Raw genomic sequence first — 17469 nt, 5'->3', positions numbered from 1 at the left:
CAGGCGTGAGCCACCGCGCCCGGCCAAAAAAATAAGACTCTTTAAAATCCCAACATTTGGGGTAAAGGATAAAACAACAACAACAATAATAACAACAGCTAACATTGATTGAGCCCTGTATACAACTTACTCTGTGACACCGCATCTAGTCCTCACAAGTCTCATATTATTTCTGCGTTAAAGAGGAGGATACTGACTCAGAGAGGTTCCACACCTAGTAAAAGCTGTGAGTAAGAGATGAATGTGGCAGACTGGCTCTACAGCCCAGGCGCTTAACCCACTAGGCTACATCAATCTCCACTGCCTTTGCATTTGTTTCTGAGGGTTTTCCTGTTGTTACAGGTGAATGAAAATAAGCAGTTGCAAACAGTAAGAATCTTTCAACTCCTTGCTTTATTTTAAGATCTGCACAAGAACAAGTTAACCTGACAGAACTAGTAGTCTCCAATATGTTGATATGTAGTATAAAGCACATTTAAATGTGTCTATGTTTAATTAGTTTAAAACATGATTTAAATGTCAAATGTCTGCAGAACCCTGAAGCATCTCCACAGAAGCCTAGTGTTCCAGAGCACAAGTGGGAGTGCGGTTTTTCAACAAGCATTTTGTGAGTGTCTACTATGTGCCAGACATTGAGGATGCAAATCACACACACATACACACACACACACACACACACACACACACACACACACACACAGTCCCTGCCTTATGGAGCTTGTGTTGGGTGAGAGTGACATCCACACAAACCCGTTTAAGTTATAACTGTGGCAAGTCCTACAAAATGAGAGGCAAATGGTACAGAGTACGACTATTCACACTCAGCCAAAACCCAAAGAACAACTTAGAATACTGAAGGAGATTCTGCCCCAATCTCCCTCAGTGAGAGGCACAATGTATAAACCCGTATCTCATGGAGTTGCAGGGCCTTCTGGCCATCAGGGGGACTTAATTTGCATACAACATGATCCTGTAACACAAGGCCACTAATTCACTTGCCCAGCTGCAGTTAAGGAAATAGCAGTAACTTCCAACACAGGAGGGAACCTGGGCTACACAGTGGTACACTGCGTTAATAAGAAACTGTATATGGGTTTCCAGTGTGGTCTGTTCTAAAGTAATGTCTCAATGATCATTTTAGCCACATGCTGGCCTTAGATCGCAACCCTCACCAAAGTCTGACTCCACTGGAGGGGAATTTGACCAGGGGAAAGTAGATTTAACCTCAGGCTAAGCTCAGCAGGAGGAGGAAAAGACTATGAGAAAAGAGAGGGAGCCAAAACCAGAAAGTGGGACCCACCCATGCCAAGGCTCTGCCAAGGAAGCGTGGCCTGGCAAGGACGGGGAGAGCTCAAAGTAGGCCTGAGCCCCTGGAGGCTGGAGAGCAGCGAGTGTGCTAGAAAGATGGGGCTGGAGGGAGAGGCCCTGGAGCGGGCAGGGCTGTAGAAGCCAGGGGAAGGATTTCTGCCTGTACCCTAGGAATGATGGGGAGAAACTGAAATAGCTTCAGTAGTGGGTGACCCGATCAGATACGCAGTCCTGAAAGGCAACTGGCTGCAATGGGAGAACGGCTGCAGGTGAGGGGAGGAGGAAGGCCTCAGGCAGAGCCGGGATGGATGCTGTTATGATCCCTCTCTCCACTACCAATGCTGTCAGCTGGGCTTATGACTGAAAATTGAGGTGGTTGTGCCTCACACTTGATCCTCCAGTAAGATACTTACTATGTGACCTCACGCTTCACCTTGTTCCCCTTTATATCCCTCCTGTTACCTGGCTAACTCCTACTCACCCTTGTAGATGCAGCTAGACCTCATCTCTTCCCCAACACCTACCAGACATCTCTGACTGAACCCCCTCCTAACACCCTGTGCATGCCTCTAGCATTTACCATAAGGAATTCTATAATTGACGTGCCTACTACAGCTAATACTATAAAAATGAAACATGCTCTCTAAAAAGATTCATATTACACAGGCACATATTATAGTTATAAAAATGCCCATACTTTTCCCCTGAGTTGTCAATTTTTTAGACTATACCAAAAAATACATGCCCATACTATTCTAAAACCACCTCCCCCCAACAAGAAAGTGAAGTTTTACAAAAATGTTCACTTGGGCAAATGAAAATGATTTATTTGCCTAACTGGGGGATGCTCTGAACAATCTGAGAAGACACGGAAACATGGAACTGTAGAAATATACCATTAAGTGATAAAACCAAACAGCATGCACATTGGAATCACATCATGTAAAAGCTTATAGATTTATGTTAAAGTCTGCAAGAAAACTTAGAATAATCAATATTGACTTCAATCGTCAAAGTTCTGATTTGGTTGTGAAGTTATACTTTAATATCAAAAGTGTTTTTTGAAGTTCCATTTTAACTAAAAGCCTAGCTTTACTGAGTGCTACAATTAAAATGAAATGGAAATCATTTTCTTTTAGATTTTTAAATACTGCTACCAACCAGATCTCAAGGATAATCACTTTCTAAATTTTTCAGTAATTCAGATATTAAAAGTCAGATTCAATATGATACCAAATGCACAAGCAACAAAAAATAAATTATACTTCATCAAAATTAAAAACTTTTGTGCTTCAAAGGACATTATCAAAAAAGTGAAAAGACAACCCACAAAATGGGAGAAAGCATTTGTAAATTGTGCATTTGATAAGGGACTTATATCTAGAATATACAGTTGACCCTTGAACAATAGAGATTTGCACTGCACAGGTATGCTTATATGCAGATTTTTTTTCAACACATATATTAGAAATTTTTTTGGAGATCTGCAACAATTTGAAAAAACTCGCAAACCGCATGACCTAGAAATATTGAAAAAATTAAGAAAAAGGTATGTCATGAATGCATAAAATATATGCATACACTAGTCTATTGTATCATGCTATCATAAAATACATACAAATCTATTATAAAAAGTTAGAATTCATCAAAACTTACACACACACAGAGACCGTACACGGCCCCATTTGCAGTTGAAGGAAACAAAGATACAGTATCAAATCATAACTGCCTATAATTAACTGTAGTATATACTATACTTAATAATTTTGTAGCCACCTCCTATCACTACTGTGATGAGCTCGTGTTGCAAGTATGCCCTGTGACACTAATCATCTCTTCATGAACAGTTCATCTCTCCAGTAAATTGCCTACTGCAGTAAAAGTGATCTCTTTCATTATTTTTCATGATATTTAGTACAATACCGTAAACCTTGATGAACACCATGGGACCCATACAAAGTGCCACTAATGATGCTGGAAGTGCTCCCAAGTAGAGAAAAGTCATGACATTACAAGAAAAAGTTGAATTGCTTGATATGTACCATAGACTGAGGTCTGCAGATGCAGTTGCCTGCCATTTCAGACAGACTATTCATCTTGTAAAGAGATGACATAAAATTACTGTATTGATAAATATGGTACAACACTGTAAATGTATTTTCTCTTCCATATGATTTTAATAACATCTTCTTTTCTCTAGCTTACTTTATTGTAAGAATATAGTACATAATACATATAACATACAAAATACACATTAATTGACTGCTTATGTTATTGTTATGGCTTGTAGTCAACAGTAGGCTATTAGTAGTTAAGTTTTTTGGGGGGGGGAGGTCAAAAGTTACATGATTTTTGACTGTGCAGGGGGTCTGCATCCCCTAACCCCTGTGTTATTCAAGGGTCAACTGTATAAATAACTCTTACAACTAACTCATCAGTTTAAAAAAAAAAAACTGACCTCAACCCAATTTAAAAAATGGGCAAAAATGCTTAACATCATTAGTTGGTAGTAAAATGCAAATCAAAACTACAATGAAATACCACTTCATACCCTCTAGGATGGCTAGAATCAAAAAGACAGACAATAACAAGCATTGACAAGGATGTGGAGACACTGGAATCCTCATACACTACTGATGGAATTATAAAATGGTGCATTGATAACAGAAAACAGTCTGGCAGTTCCTCAAAAAGGTAAACACAGCTACCATATGACCCAGCAATTCCTCTCCTAGGTACATAACCAAGAGAAATGAAAACATACATCCGCTTAAAAACTTGCACATGAATGTTCATAGCTGCATTATTCATAATAACCAAAACACAGAAACCCAAATGTCTATCAAGTGATGAACAGACAAACAAAATGTGGCATAGCCATACAATGCTCCAAGTGGATAAACCTCAAAAACATGTTCAGTGAAAGAAGCCAGACACAAAAGGCCACCCACTATATGATTCCATTTATACAAAATGTTCAGAATAGGCACATCCATACAGACAGAAAGTAGATTCCTGGTTGCCAGGGGCTGTGATGGGGGGGGGGAGGTAAATGAGGAATGACTGCTAATGAGTACAGAGTTTCTTTCTGGAACGATGAAAATATTCTGGAATTAGTGATTACGGCTGTACAACTTTGTGAATACACTAAAACCCACTGAATTGTATATTTTAAAAGGGTGAATTTTACAGTATGTGAAAAAATATATATGTACCTCCAGAGAATTAGAAATATGACCCTAGAATTGTATTTATTGATACAACCAGAGCTGCAAATGATCTCCTTGTCCCTTCAGCAGCATCCCTTTAAATAAATCAGTTACATGTACAATAGATACACTGTAGGATTACAACAGCACGTGCTGGCACCAACATATGCCATATATGGCACACGGTAATCTGAATGAGAAGTTGGAAAGCAGTTCACTGGCAGGAAAGAAAATGGATTACATTTTCAGCAGATACCTCAAAATTCGAAAGGCAAAAGAAGAGTGTTTCATATTAACCCTTTCCTTCCTATAACACTATTTTCCCAACTTTTCTATTGCATACTTTTATCTTGTACTATCAATTGTTTATGAACAGTTTATCAGTAGTACCCTTTTCTATGGCCTTCTCCAACCCCTTGTTGGCTTCCAAAGCTGTACACTGAACCAAGGGGGAGAATATAAAGCATCAAGATCCAAACAAAGAAGATAAATCTCTAATATGAAAGTCTGTAGGGATTAGGTATTTTTTTATTGGTCGTGGATCTAATTGCCTCCATTCTTACCGATAACTAATCCCATTTATTTCTTCATTATTTTTATTATAGAAGATTTTGAGCATGGCATGCAAAGAGCTATCCAACCTCACTTAACAAGCCTGTCCTAATCATTAATATATCCCTACAACTCACCACCTACCACTGGCATTTCCTGTCCACATCTTCACTCAGCCTGTTACCTTGGCCTGGGAGGCGCCTCCCTACCTCCAAAGCTGCGAAAATCCTAGTCATCAGAGGCCTAGTTCAGATCACCTCATGCAAGAAGCCTTCTAATGCCGCCCTGAAAACTAATCTTTCTCTTATCTTTGCTCTCATCATCATTTCCATCTCTATTACAGCTCTCATTTGCTTATGCTCTAATCACCTTCTGTGGTGTATGGGTCTGTTTCTGAATTACAATGTCAACTCCCTGGGAGGGATGCACAACACCCAAGCCATCCATTCCTTTGTCCTTTTGGTCTGCCACTTCTTGAACAATGTGCTACATATGGTGAGGTGCAAATAAATGCTAAATTAAGAACAAAGAGTAAATTACGTCCTCCTTTATTCTTTTTATTCTATTATTATTCTACTTGTTCTTTTCTGTTCTTACAATTCTTTGTTTCTCTATCAGTTCTTCCCCCATTCTATTTTTAAGGTCTATTAAAATATGTGGAATAGAACAAAAAAATTGATTCTTACTTTCAACCTAATGAGAAATCCACTTTAAAATAAATATTATTGATTGACTGCAACAGAGAGCTGGCAAATGTTGAAAAACTACTATATTCCTTAATAAGCTGCCAAAGGGAGAGGAGACTCCTTTTGTAAACTGCCTTTCTCAAAACTACAGATTTTGAAACACATATTCTGTAACCCCTTGATCAGTTCTCACTTCCAAAAACTTCAGTTGAATTTATCACACTTGGTTTAAATTTAGAAACATATTTTTTTTTCTTGTCAAATTCACAAGTTCCCCGTGCATTCACCCTGCATGTCCCAGTTAGAGGCATACATACCACTCAACACTTCATTTCATTTCACAGCTTAGGAAACTGAAGTTCAAAGAAATTAACCAGGGAAACAAAAGCATAGATAACGTCAAAAATTATTTCTATTTTCACTTGAGCTGTATTTATTTCCTTATATCTTAATTTAGGTGTGTCTCTTTTAACAGCCTAATTGGTTCCACTGTTTGTTTTTAAAGACTTCCTTGGTTGTCATGCTGAAATGTATAAGCAAGAAGTAAGTCAAGGAAAGTCATTAAGTCTAAATGGGTATTAGCTCTACAGTAAGACGTTGACCAAAAAAAAAGAATTAAGCAAAATATTGTGGGAAAAATACCATAGGAATAGACCAACATGGAGGCAAGACTTGTCACATGAAATAAATTATCTAGTCATATCTGGTAAACCACTGAGTATTACCTCTGGGACAGAGACAGCTAGAGAAGGAAAAGAACTGTGTAAATCAAACTACACTATCGCTATGTCAGAGTACCTCCCCTATTAAAGAACTCATTTTAACAAGTACTCTATTTTGAAGATGAATCACCTAATTTAACTTTTAAGAAATATGTTAACATTTTTCTTAAAACAAGGCACCTCTGTAGTTAGGTATGCTAACTAATCATGAATAGTGGTAGGGGGAGTGGGAATGGAAAGGGAGGAAGTGGGGAGGAAAAAAAAAAAAAAAGACTTAGTCAAGGAACTAAATTCTCTTAAACCATCCTGAAAGCGTAATGCAGCAGGATCCAGCGGAGCTTTCTGTAATGATGGAAATGTTCTATTATCTGCACTGTCCAATACAGCGGCCACTAACCACATGTGGCTATTGGGCACTTGAAAGTATTAATAGATCATCTGGGGGATTGAATTTTCCATTTTATTTACCTTTAATTCGTTCAAATTTAAATTGCTACATGAGGGTAGCAAACAATTAAAAACTGTTTGGACAGTGCTACTGTGGACAGTGCAGGCCCAGAGTGTGGCTAATTGGGAGTTCATGAATAGGCTTCAGGGGGAAAATGCACCCCTCTTTAGAATCACATGTGAAATAAGAGTGAGAGTATGGACAGAAGCTTGTGTGTTTGAGCTTTTTTCTGGGAAGAGTAAAAGAGGTTTCATCAGATTCTTTAAGGAGTTCAGACCCCAAGAAATGATCACTACACGTCTGTACCATTCATATGTTACATGTGATCCATTTGTATAGCTCATAACACCCTCAAGACTTTTTGTCTTTACTTGGCATCACTATTTCCCCTTTGCCTCCCTCAACCATGAGACTTTATGAATGTTACACTTTGACCATAAACTGTGATTGCCCAGTGAACAGCCTTACTCATGGGAAACTGCTAATCCTGGGAAGTGAGGATAATGTTTTGTTCTTTGTCTAATTTTGTTTTGTTTAATTTTTAAGGACTAAGCACAAATCTACCTGTAATAAGGCACTTATCTGAAAAAGGCACTTAAAATACTTCTTGACAATTAAGAAAAGAGCGGGGATAGTTTAAGATTGCACTTTGAAGGACAGAATTAAAACACGAAAAAATGGATAATAGTCACAAGATAAGAATACTGGGAATTACAGCTGGGTATTTCAGGAAGATAAATTGTGAAAGGAATGAATTTGAATATGTATGTTAGAAAAATATATTAAAGCAGCAAAACACAAACCAAATATGATCTGCAATGTCCCGATGCCTCTCTTCCAGTCAGATGAGAAACCAGGTGTTTATAATTTAGAGCAGACAGGGCTAGAGGCTGGTGAACAACTCCTACACAAACTCAGGGAAGGGCTAGTATACAAACACTGTCCACGAGGCACGAAGCCACAGCAAATAACTTCTAGACTGTTAGAGAAGTTAAGTTAGAGGAGTGGGGATTTCCCAAGAAGATATATTTAAAAAGGGCAACTATGTGTCTGGTATACAGGACTCAACTAGATTAGAGTCTCCCAAATGCCATTCTGCAGGGAAGTTGTCACTAGCTCAAAAGGAGAAAAAACCTTAAGAGCACTATAGGCAACTCTTCATAAAGTTCAGTTTATCCCATGGAACTGTCACTTCTCTGTCAATGCCCCAGTTTGCCCTTGCCAAAGTACTGAAACTGACTCTTCTCATGAAAAGCTTTCCAAGGCCAGACTTCCTCTGCCCCTCACTACCCATATCCCCATCTGCCTCCAAGCCCAATTAACCCTCCACTCAGCTTTTATTACACATAACACAGCCCTCAACCCCTCCACTTTTCTGAATGTCAGCAAAGTCACCAGAGACCTCTTTATGGCCAATCCAATGGCTTCTTCTCAGTTCTCATCTGAATGCCCTAAGGCACATGCAGCCCTAAAGTGAATACAGAGAAAAGTGCTTCTCTTAGGACTTCACTGTGTATGTTTCTAGAAAACACCCTCAAGTTTCACCCACATCTCCACCTGAGGCCCAGCTAGTAGATATTGAATTCTCTAGGTGTAGCCATCTGTCTGGACATACATGACCTAAAATCTTAGAAGGCTACTCAGTCTTGAGAGGCCTAATTGGGAAGGTGTCTTACATATCACACATTTAGCTAGAGGCACTGGTGGGACCTTCAAGTCTCACCCAGGACTCACTACCCATTACCACCTCTATTAGGTCTAAAGAGCCTGACAGTGACCCTCTTGAAAATGTTTCTTACTTAATCATCCATAAAACTACTCTGATAATACATTCTGCTTTCTCTCCCCCGTCACCCCCTTATCTTTATTCAACCTAGACAGCTCCCTTTCCTGACAAGCGCTTAATGAAGTATTTCACAAGGTTGAAGCCCTTACTTCTTCCCAAACAACATCTTCCTGGGCTATAAAAACCAATAACTCCTCAACTAAAGTCCACCTTCACCCTCTCACATGCTGGAGCCACACAAGAATTTCCAACCCCTTGTATAATATATTCATCTGGTACCCTGATGGTAGTTCAAATTCAAATATCTAAAACCAAGCTAATTATTTTCCCCATTTCCAAAATCTCCTTCTTCTTTTCTCTTACCCACTTCCTTCATCCACACAAGAAATGTGTCCACTTCCCTCCCTACCTATTGTCATTGTATTGTCTGCTCAAATAACAAATGCTATTGCTGTAATAACATTGGCAGCCACCATTTACTCAGTATCTAGTAGGTACCTGGTATATAACACCTTAAAAATCACCTCCAAGTTGGACACTATCACCCATGTTTTTTATAGATCAATAAATGGAAGTTCACCAAGATTAAATAACTTCCCCAGGTCTAATTAAACAGGGCAGGTCAAACATCTGTTATCTTCATTCCCACCAGACGACAGAAAAAGACTAAAAAATGTACAAACCCGATAAAGACACCAAGAAGGAACAATAGTAGATCCAAGACAGCAACAAAATTTAGAAAACGGAAAGCAAACGGTGTAGTAGTGACAGAGTGGAGACAACAAAGCCCAATGCAAGGAGAAGCAGCCAATGATGAGAAAGCCAGTTCCCACCACGGAGCTGAAAAAAAACTGAACAGCACATGGGCATTTCTGAGGCTTCTTGAGACAGCAGAGGCTGAAAGCTTGAGGGGGTCTCCAAAAGGCTATGGACCCCATGACCACCCCCTTTTGCCACCGGAGCAGTAAATAGGGAGCAAACATTAAGAAAAGCAGGGACAGAGGGACAGGGTGCCTAGGAAACTTGAACTGTGGCTTCCTTCCTCTGCCCGTCCCTCCCCTCGGCGACGAAAAAGGTAGATCCCCAAACTGCAAGATTACCTCTGGGGGAGATGAGGGGCCCAAGGGCAAAGCTTACAGGTACTGGAAGGGGGTGGAAAATTAAAAATTGACTTTGATGTCTTGTCTCCTTACAGCTTAACCTTGCGTTCCATAAACTGTAACCAAAAGCATCCATTTCTAATCCTGAAATTCCCAAACTGTGCGCTGAGGTGCCCCAGAGAATCATGGCAAATTCACAGGGCAGGCTACTTTCAAATTTTTAGAGAAACACAGATACTCAACATTTCTGGGGTACTGCCTGAGGGAGTTCACAGTTTCAACATTAGATCACACCACACATGCCACATTCCTTTCGATGACATCACATCTTTGTGAAGCTGGGTTTTCCAGGACTGCTGTGATAAAAATCAAGTACTGGACACAAATTAATGTGGATTATGAGGGTGGCAGCTGTTTGCTTGGCAACAACTATTTTTAAAATTTTATTTAAGAACACTAGAACTCATTCCAAAGAACACTGCATTCACCGACCTATGGTCCTCAAGCAGCTCCACTCTGACTTCCAACTACATTACATATGTGTTTTCAGGTATGTTCATCCAAGTGAATACACAAGTGTGAAAGTGCACAGACTAGAGCAGTGACCAGCTGCACAAGTAGCCCAGCTGGCGATTTCTAACTTTTTTTGAACCTGTTAGAATCATTTAAACACTCCTATCTGTTAGAGTTCTGCATAACAAGTTCCAGAAACAGAAGTCTACACGACTTTTTCCCCTGGCTTCTCTAACACTGATAACACAGCCACTCTTATGGGGACTAACCTTCTGGAAATTACCTTAGCTTCTATACCCAAAAACCTAATCCAATTCACAATAACTGGGAATTAAAATACAGTAGTTAGTTCAGCTCCTTCGTACTATCCTGCTATCCCTCGCATTTGGATGAAGAATGCAGCAATGGAATGAATGTATCAAGTTGTTCTACACCCTTTCTCCATCCCGTCAAACAATAGCATACATTTGTAGCCCATCAGGCCTGAGACAAAAGTGGATCCTGTATCCAGACTCCGGAGACAGCAATGAGCTGGGTTCAGTGCAGCCACACTGTGAAGCCTGGACTGCCTGCTTTACTTCTCTGTTTTTTCCAGAATGCACACCCAGTCTCTCTCCACCCCATATGGATCTAGCTGTTATCTTACATTCATTTACGTCCAGTGGTCTTCTCTATGTTTATGATAAGCAACAGCATTCTAAAGCCTGAACTTGCCATGGTCAAAAATTAACAAAAAGTAATGGAAAAATCCAGAATGTGGAAATACCCAGAGCACACTTCACAACATGTACAGTATCGAAAGTCATGTGAGAAATAGAGATGTCTCCTCCAAGTTATCTAACTAGCCCGGGCACCCCCAGGCTCCCTGAGACTGCCCCCGGCCTCACCTCCCTCTACCTACATACCTAGGTGGCTCCAGGTCTCCTCCCTCAGGTGTCCTGGCCTTCCATTTGCATCATAACTTTCCACCAAACTCCCTGAGGCATTTTGTGAGTTCATTCCCACCCCCCCCAAAAAAATTCCTTAATAAACACTCTCTGTTGATGACCTACTTAGTCATGAGTCCTATTTTCTTATGCTTCCTTTTGCCTAACAAATTTATTATCTAGATAGCTTTCAAGTTAGACGCACTGCCTAAACACATACACTTCCATTTGGCTTATTTCGGCCTGCTGCTTAACCAACAAAGTGACTGGAAAGAACTACTTGGAAGCTAATAATTTGCTGTCTTTACTTGGTATCACATAGTCTCCTAGAGATTATAAAGTACAATCGTCTCATTTTACCAAGAAAGAAATGTAGTGACCTAACTTGGCCAGAGGAGCAAGATGACTCTGGCACCAATTTCTATGGACCCTTCCCAGAATAAAACACATCACTTTTGTTAGATCTCATGCACTAGCGATCATTTTGAGATACGCAATTCGGCATTCCCCCTACCCCATAGACAACTCCTCATAAGAGGCAGAGAAATCTATGCACGCTGTGCATTGGCATGAGTCAAAAACCAAAGCTACCAACAAAAAGATGCCATGTCGACTGCATGAATAACACGCAGTGATGCCTAATAGAGATCCAGCCCATTTTGACTGCTCATCTCAATCACACACTCCCAGAGTTCACCTAAGAGTTAATGAAGCAGCGCATATTTTGAAAGGCCTGGTCTGAGATGGGCAAGGAGAAAACAGGCTGGAAAACACCGGAAAGAAATTATGCAAAAGCCATTTTTAAAAATTTCACCATTTCTCTATTTCAATAACAAAATGCATGAATAACTATTGCCCAGTGAGGCTAAACTTAACAAAGAATTTTATGCTCAACAAGAATGGCTTCTCAATTTGATTCTTGTAAATATTCACACATAGTTAACCATACAAAACTACAAAGAACTCATCAAGTTTTCCCTATTTCATCTAAGTCTGCCCACAGTAACGCCATGACACTGGTACTGCTGTGCTGGGTGCAGAGCTGTTTTGTTTTTTTAATGAACACCTAACCTGTCCTTGAGTAGTTCAGGCAATAAATTCTGTTCTAGGATGATGTCAGAACCTTATCTTATGATTATGATTAAACTGCAAGCTTCAGGAAGATCGGGACTCCCTACTGCCCTTCTCACCAGTACCTTTGTATCAGTGCTCAACAGGCTGTTCAGAGGACTAGAATATTTTTTTTTTTTTTTTTAGACAGAGTATTACTCTGTTGCCTGGGCTAGAGTGCCGTGGCATCAGCCTAGCTCACAGCAACCTCAAACTCCTGGGCTCAAGCCATCCTCCTTCCTCAGCCTCCTGAGTAGCTGAGACTACACACGTGGGCCATCGCACCCACCTAATTTTTTCAGTTTTTAGTAGAGACGGAGTTTTGCTCTTGCTCAGGCTGGGCTCGAACTCCTGACCTCAAGCCATCCTCCCGCCTCAGCATCCCAGAGTGCTAGGATTACAGGCATGAGTCACCTTGCCTGGCCAAAGGATTGAAATAATGCAGAAACTAAACTCACTAAGTCCACTCCAATGGCTCTGAATAGCTCTCATGTTCTTTTTGTCATTTTTGCCTTAAAACAAAAATGGATTCTGTTATCAGAAATTATCTGCTCACTCCTTAATCTTTCAAATGAATATGCCTCTTAGTCAAGAGAAATATTCCCCTGCTCACTCTTAAAATGATGAGGTATCCTAAACAGGAAAACAACATTGTATTTGAAGAACTACAGAAGCAGTTGAAACATAAGCTCTGGAGTTACACAGACTGCTCTAATGAAAGGTTTCTCAATCATGACACTAGTGACATTTTGGGCCAGACAACTCTTTGTTGTGGGGGGGGCTGTCCTGTACATTATGGGATGTTTAGCAGCATCCCTGGCCTCTACCCACTAGATGCCAGCAGCACCTCCCCTGTCCCCAGGTGTGAACCAAAAATGCCTCTAGATATTGTCAAATGTCCCCTGGGAGGACAAAACTGTCCCCCAGTTGAGAACTACTATTCTAAAATCGCAGACTTGCTTTGAATCCGGGCTCCACCTCCTCACTACCTGTGTGACCTTGCGAAAGACACCCAACCTTCCTATGCCCCAGAAAATTTCCTGCAAAAATGCTGAAAATTAAATGGAATGATGTATGTACAGGATTTAGACCCACAGAACATTCACTGTCAGAGTTACTGCCCAATAAATGGTAAGAAATGAGGGCAGGTTAAAATAAAATAATTTCTAAAACCAAAGGAACTTAGCTTCAGGCCCCCAGAATACTCTAGATAGAAGAAGTGGTTGAGATAGACAAAAGAAACAAAACAAGAGAGAGAGAAGTTGGAAAAGAGGGAATAGCATTAAGGTATTGCCCTTGTCTCCAAGAACCTGGTTTCTCAACCAGGAGTACCTACGACAAAAAAGAAAACAAAAAAACAAAAACAAAAAAAACTTGGTTTGGAGTCAAGGCCAAATGGTCTACTTAGCTTTTGCCCTTCTACTCTAACATTCCAAATAAACCAAAAATATCCCCAAATCACAAAAGTCTCAAAAATAAATAAGTCACCAAACCAGAAACATTTTAGTATAAGCACCGAGAATTTACTAAAATGTACACAGGAATACGGAAAATACCAGACTGCCACACCATTGTCTTAAATTCGGGAATCTAAATAACATACTAAAGTCCTAGGGAAATAGTGATGATATAAGCTTCTAAAAGTAATTTTCTAACAGAATCGTTCTGAGTTTCCTTCATCTCTAGTTTTGCTCCACTGGACAACTTTTGAGATTACAGGCAATGTGGGGATTTTTCCATTGCAATGGTGCCAGAGAAGTAAAGACAAACACATTAAAAAAACCAAAACACAAAAAAAGCAATCAAATTCTGCCCAAAGCTTTTATCAGGACGCAAAAACTCCATGAAAAGATTCCAGTCACGTGCCAATTTGGAAACTAGCAGAAGAGTTATTCCTCAAAAGAACTGTGGTCACGGGATGTGTCATCGCTTTAAAAAAAAAAACAAAAACAGGGCCGGGTGCGGGGGCTCACTACTGTAATCCTGCCCCTCTGGGAGGCCGAGGCGGGAGGATCGCTTGGACTCCTGAGTTTCAGACCAGCCTGAGCAAGAGCGAGACCCCGTCTCTACTAAAAATAGAAAAATTAGCCGGGCTTCGTGGTGGGCGCCTGTAGTCCCAGCTACTCGGGAGGCTGAGGCAGAAGGATCGCTTGAGCCCAGGAGTTTGAGGTTGCTGTGAGCTATGATCACGCCACTGCACTCTACCAGGGGCGACAGGGCGAGTTTGTCTCAAAACACACACACACACACACACACACACACGCACGCACGCACGCAACACAATACCTCCACCAACTATTTGGTAAGCACTTAAAATACTCATCTTGCCTTTTTACTTACTAAGTTGGAAGAAAGGGAACGATTCTGAAACCCCAGCTAGTGTCTGAATCAGATAATGCCTCCAAACTGCCCGCAGCCCCTAGGATTGGCTTTACAGTCCAAACGCCTCACCTGAGTGGTCATAAGACTTTAAGCAAACGTTCAGCTAGCTAGGTAGAACTTCAGAGGGTCTTTGCTGTTCCTACGTTAATTATTCGCGTATAGGGTTTGGTTTGGGATGTGTGGACGTGGGTGTCCCCGAGTGGCTGGGGGAAAGTCTGGTGAATTATGTGTGTTCCCAGGTGATAGGGTGTATTTCTCCGTGGGTGCGTATGTGCGCGCGCGAGGGTCTATCCATCTCTCCCCCGAGTATCTGGGGTTTTTTAATAACCCTCCCGGGGTGTTTTACGTATCTCTCTGCTCCCGATGTGTGTGTGTTTCTCCCGAGTGTTTGGGTGTGTGTCTGTCCCTCTCCCCGAGTCTGTGGGTGTGGGAGCCCGTCTTTCCTCCTGCGTCAGTCACTAGAAGGCAGGGGAACAACAATCCGACCCCTCTCCCCGGGCGGCCCTGTGACCCGCGCTAGCCTGGCGCGCGGCCCGGGCCGCCCCCATCACACCCTGACGCCCGAGCACCCCGACCCAGCCCTCGCCCGGCCCTGGCGGGAGTTCCGAGCCCCGCTCACCTCGTGGCCACACGGAGGAAGCCCCGGGAACTCCGGGCTGGCCTCTCTGGGTGCAATGAGGACAGAAAGAGGGTCGCGGACTTGGCGGGCAGGAGACGGCAGCGGCGGCGCTGCCCCGCTCCAGCTCCAGCGGCTCACGTCCAGCGCAGAGGAAACAACATGGCGACGGGCCGGGGCGGGGCCCGGGGAAGCGGGGCGGGGCCTGGGGCGAGACCCCGGGAGCAGAACCCGAGGGAGGCGGGGCCCGCGGGGCCAGTGCGCGCCGCCCTCACCCACACCCTGACCGTCCTGGCTGAATCGCGGTTTGCCCTCGGGTCGGGGGTTTCTCGTGTCCAAGCACAAAGTAATAGTTATTTTGAAAAGTTTAGGTAAGGTGGAAATAAACAGATCTCATGAGCATGATCACACGATGTCGTGATTACGGTGATGAAAAAAATGAATGTGCAAACGGACAAAGAATAAATAGGTACATGAAAAACGAAAACAGTTGTGACGTTGTGGAATAACGAGAATTTGTAAATTAAGCTTTTAAAATTTTCTTTCAATCTTGTTAAAATACTGCCTCTGTCCTCTCTAAATATAAAGCAGTAGTGGCTAGAGGTGATATTGGAGAAATTCTTCTTAATTCCTCGCTTTATATATCAAGTTGAGCGCATGCGTCCTATGATATAGGCCCCTGGAGGCAGCAAGGACTCTAAGTGACCTTTCAATACATCTGGTGGGGTAGATTTAGTTTGTTTATTTTCCAAGGGAAAAATCTCACTTTTATGATTTTTGGGCCTACAATAATTTAAATAATCTCTGGCTCTTTGGGGAGTCATTTTCAGGTAATGACTTTTCATTTAGCACTGGAAAGGTCATATTTGAGAGACTGTCTCACAAGTTACAAAAGACAATTTTAGAATACTTGTGAAAATAAGACACGTAATAAAGATTGCATTCTAGTTGGAGCTTAAATGAATTTTCCTTATAAAAAGAAATCTATTACTATGTTTTACCTGCAGGTTATTTCCCCAAGGAAATATGGGTAAAGATTTATAAAATACAAATTGTTGAAAATAGGGAGGAGGAAGAGATATTCATTATCTTGTTTTAAAACACATAATAGGCTTCTCTTCAGGTCGTATAAATCTTTCACCTTTTAAAACACATAATAATTACAACTACTCAATAAAGCATATATGAACATTACAGTTAATTTTCCAATAGAAAAAAATGGTGTCATGTACGTTGGGCCAAATTACAACAAGTAATCCACAGCATCATTAATGAAATGCCATCGGAAAATCATGTCATACTCATAGTCAAGCACTGATGGAAAAAAAGAAAGAGAAATTTTTTTAAAAAGGAGTGATGGAACAGGAATTTATCTGTGCTAGTACCAACCAGCTATTAACCAGTGCTCTTATGGAATTATTGTATCTTTTTTTGTTTACTTTTTTAAATAAATTAATTAAATATTTATAATTTCTTTTTACAGATTTAGAAGTGGTAGACTTATTGTATCTTAAAGTAAGCCTTGAGAAATCCAAGAGCTTTCAAAAAAAAAGGTCTAACAAGATCCTATAAGTGATTCTAGGGTGTTCCAAAATGTAAGGAGGCATTCAAACATATCTGAATGTAGCTCACAGCACCCGAAGAAAGAATAAGGAAAGTGTTAATAACTTTTTCTGAAATAACTGTTACTTGGATACTAGCCAACCAACATTTAAGAATGCCGACATGTTCTGATCTCTTCCACTATTCACTTTTTCACCTAATTTATTTTTCAGTGCAAGAGTAGAGTGGGTCAAAAGGTTTTTCTCTGCAGGGCAAGATTGGGGAATTTTTGTTGTTAGATGTGTGTGCTTATCAAGCTGACATAAGTTGGATAGATGGTCTCTATCTCTCTTGCTCCATAAATTTGTTTATTGATGAAAACATTCAAGAACTGACCAGGACCAGGCCGGCTCCCGCCTGTAATCCTAGCACTCTGGGAGGCCGAGGCGGGCGGATTGTTTGAGCTCAGGAGTTCGAAACCAGCCTGAGCAAGAGCGAGACCCTGTCTCTACTAAAAATAGAAAGAAATTAATCGGACAACTAAAAATATATAGAAAAAATTAGCTGGG

General features: G+C 41.1%; 1 protein-coding gene across 1 annotated transcript in view; it reads right to left on the bottom strand.

Moving 5' to 3' along the window:
- Positions 1 to 15522, bottom strand: part of RAB9A (RAB9A, member RAS oncogene family) — a 21262-nt gene extending 5740 nt beyond the window's left edge. The window contains exon 1 of the mRNA XM_012649807.1: positions 15362 to 15522. The gene's annotated coding sequence lies outside the window, so the exon portion shown is untranslated. The remainder of the gene's footprint in view (positions 1 to 15361) is intronic.
- Positions 15523 to 17469: the final 1947 nt, after the last annotated feature.

Source organism: Propithecus coquereli, unplaced genomic scaffold (assembly GCF_000956105.1).
Source record: "Propithecus coquereli isolate 6110/MARCELLA unplaced genomic scaffold, Pcoq_1.0 Scaffold303, whole genome shotgun sequence".
Taxonomy (NCBI): Eukaryota; Metazoa; Chordata; class Mammalia; order Primates; family Indriidae; genus Propithecus; species Propithecus coquereli.
The sequence above is the reverse complement of the archived record's forward strand: the minus strand, read 5'-3'. Positions and strand labels throughout refer to the sequence as shown.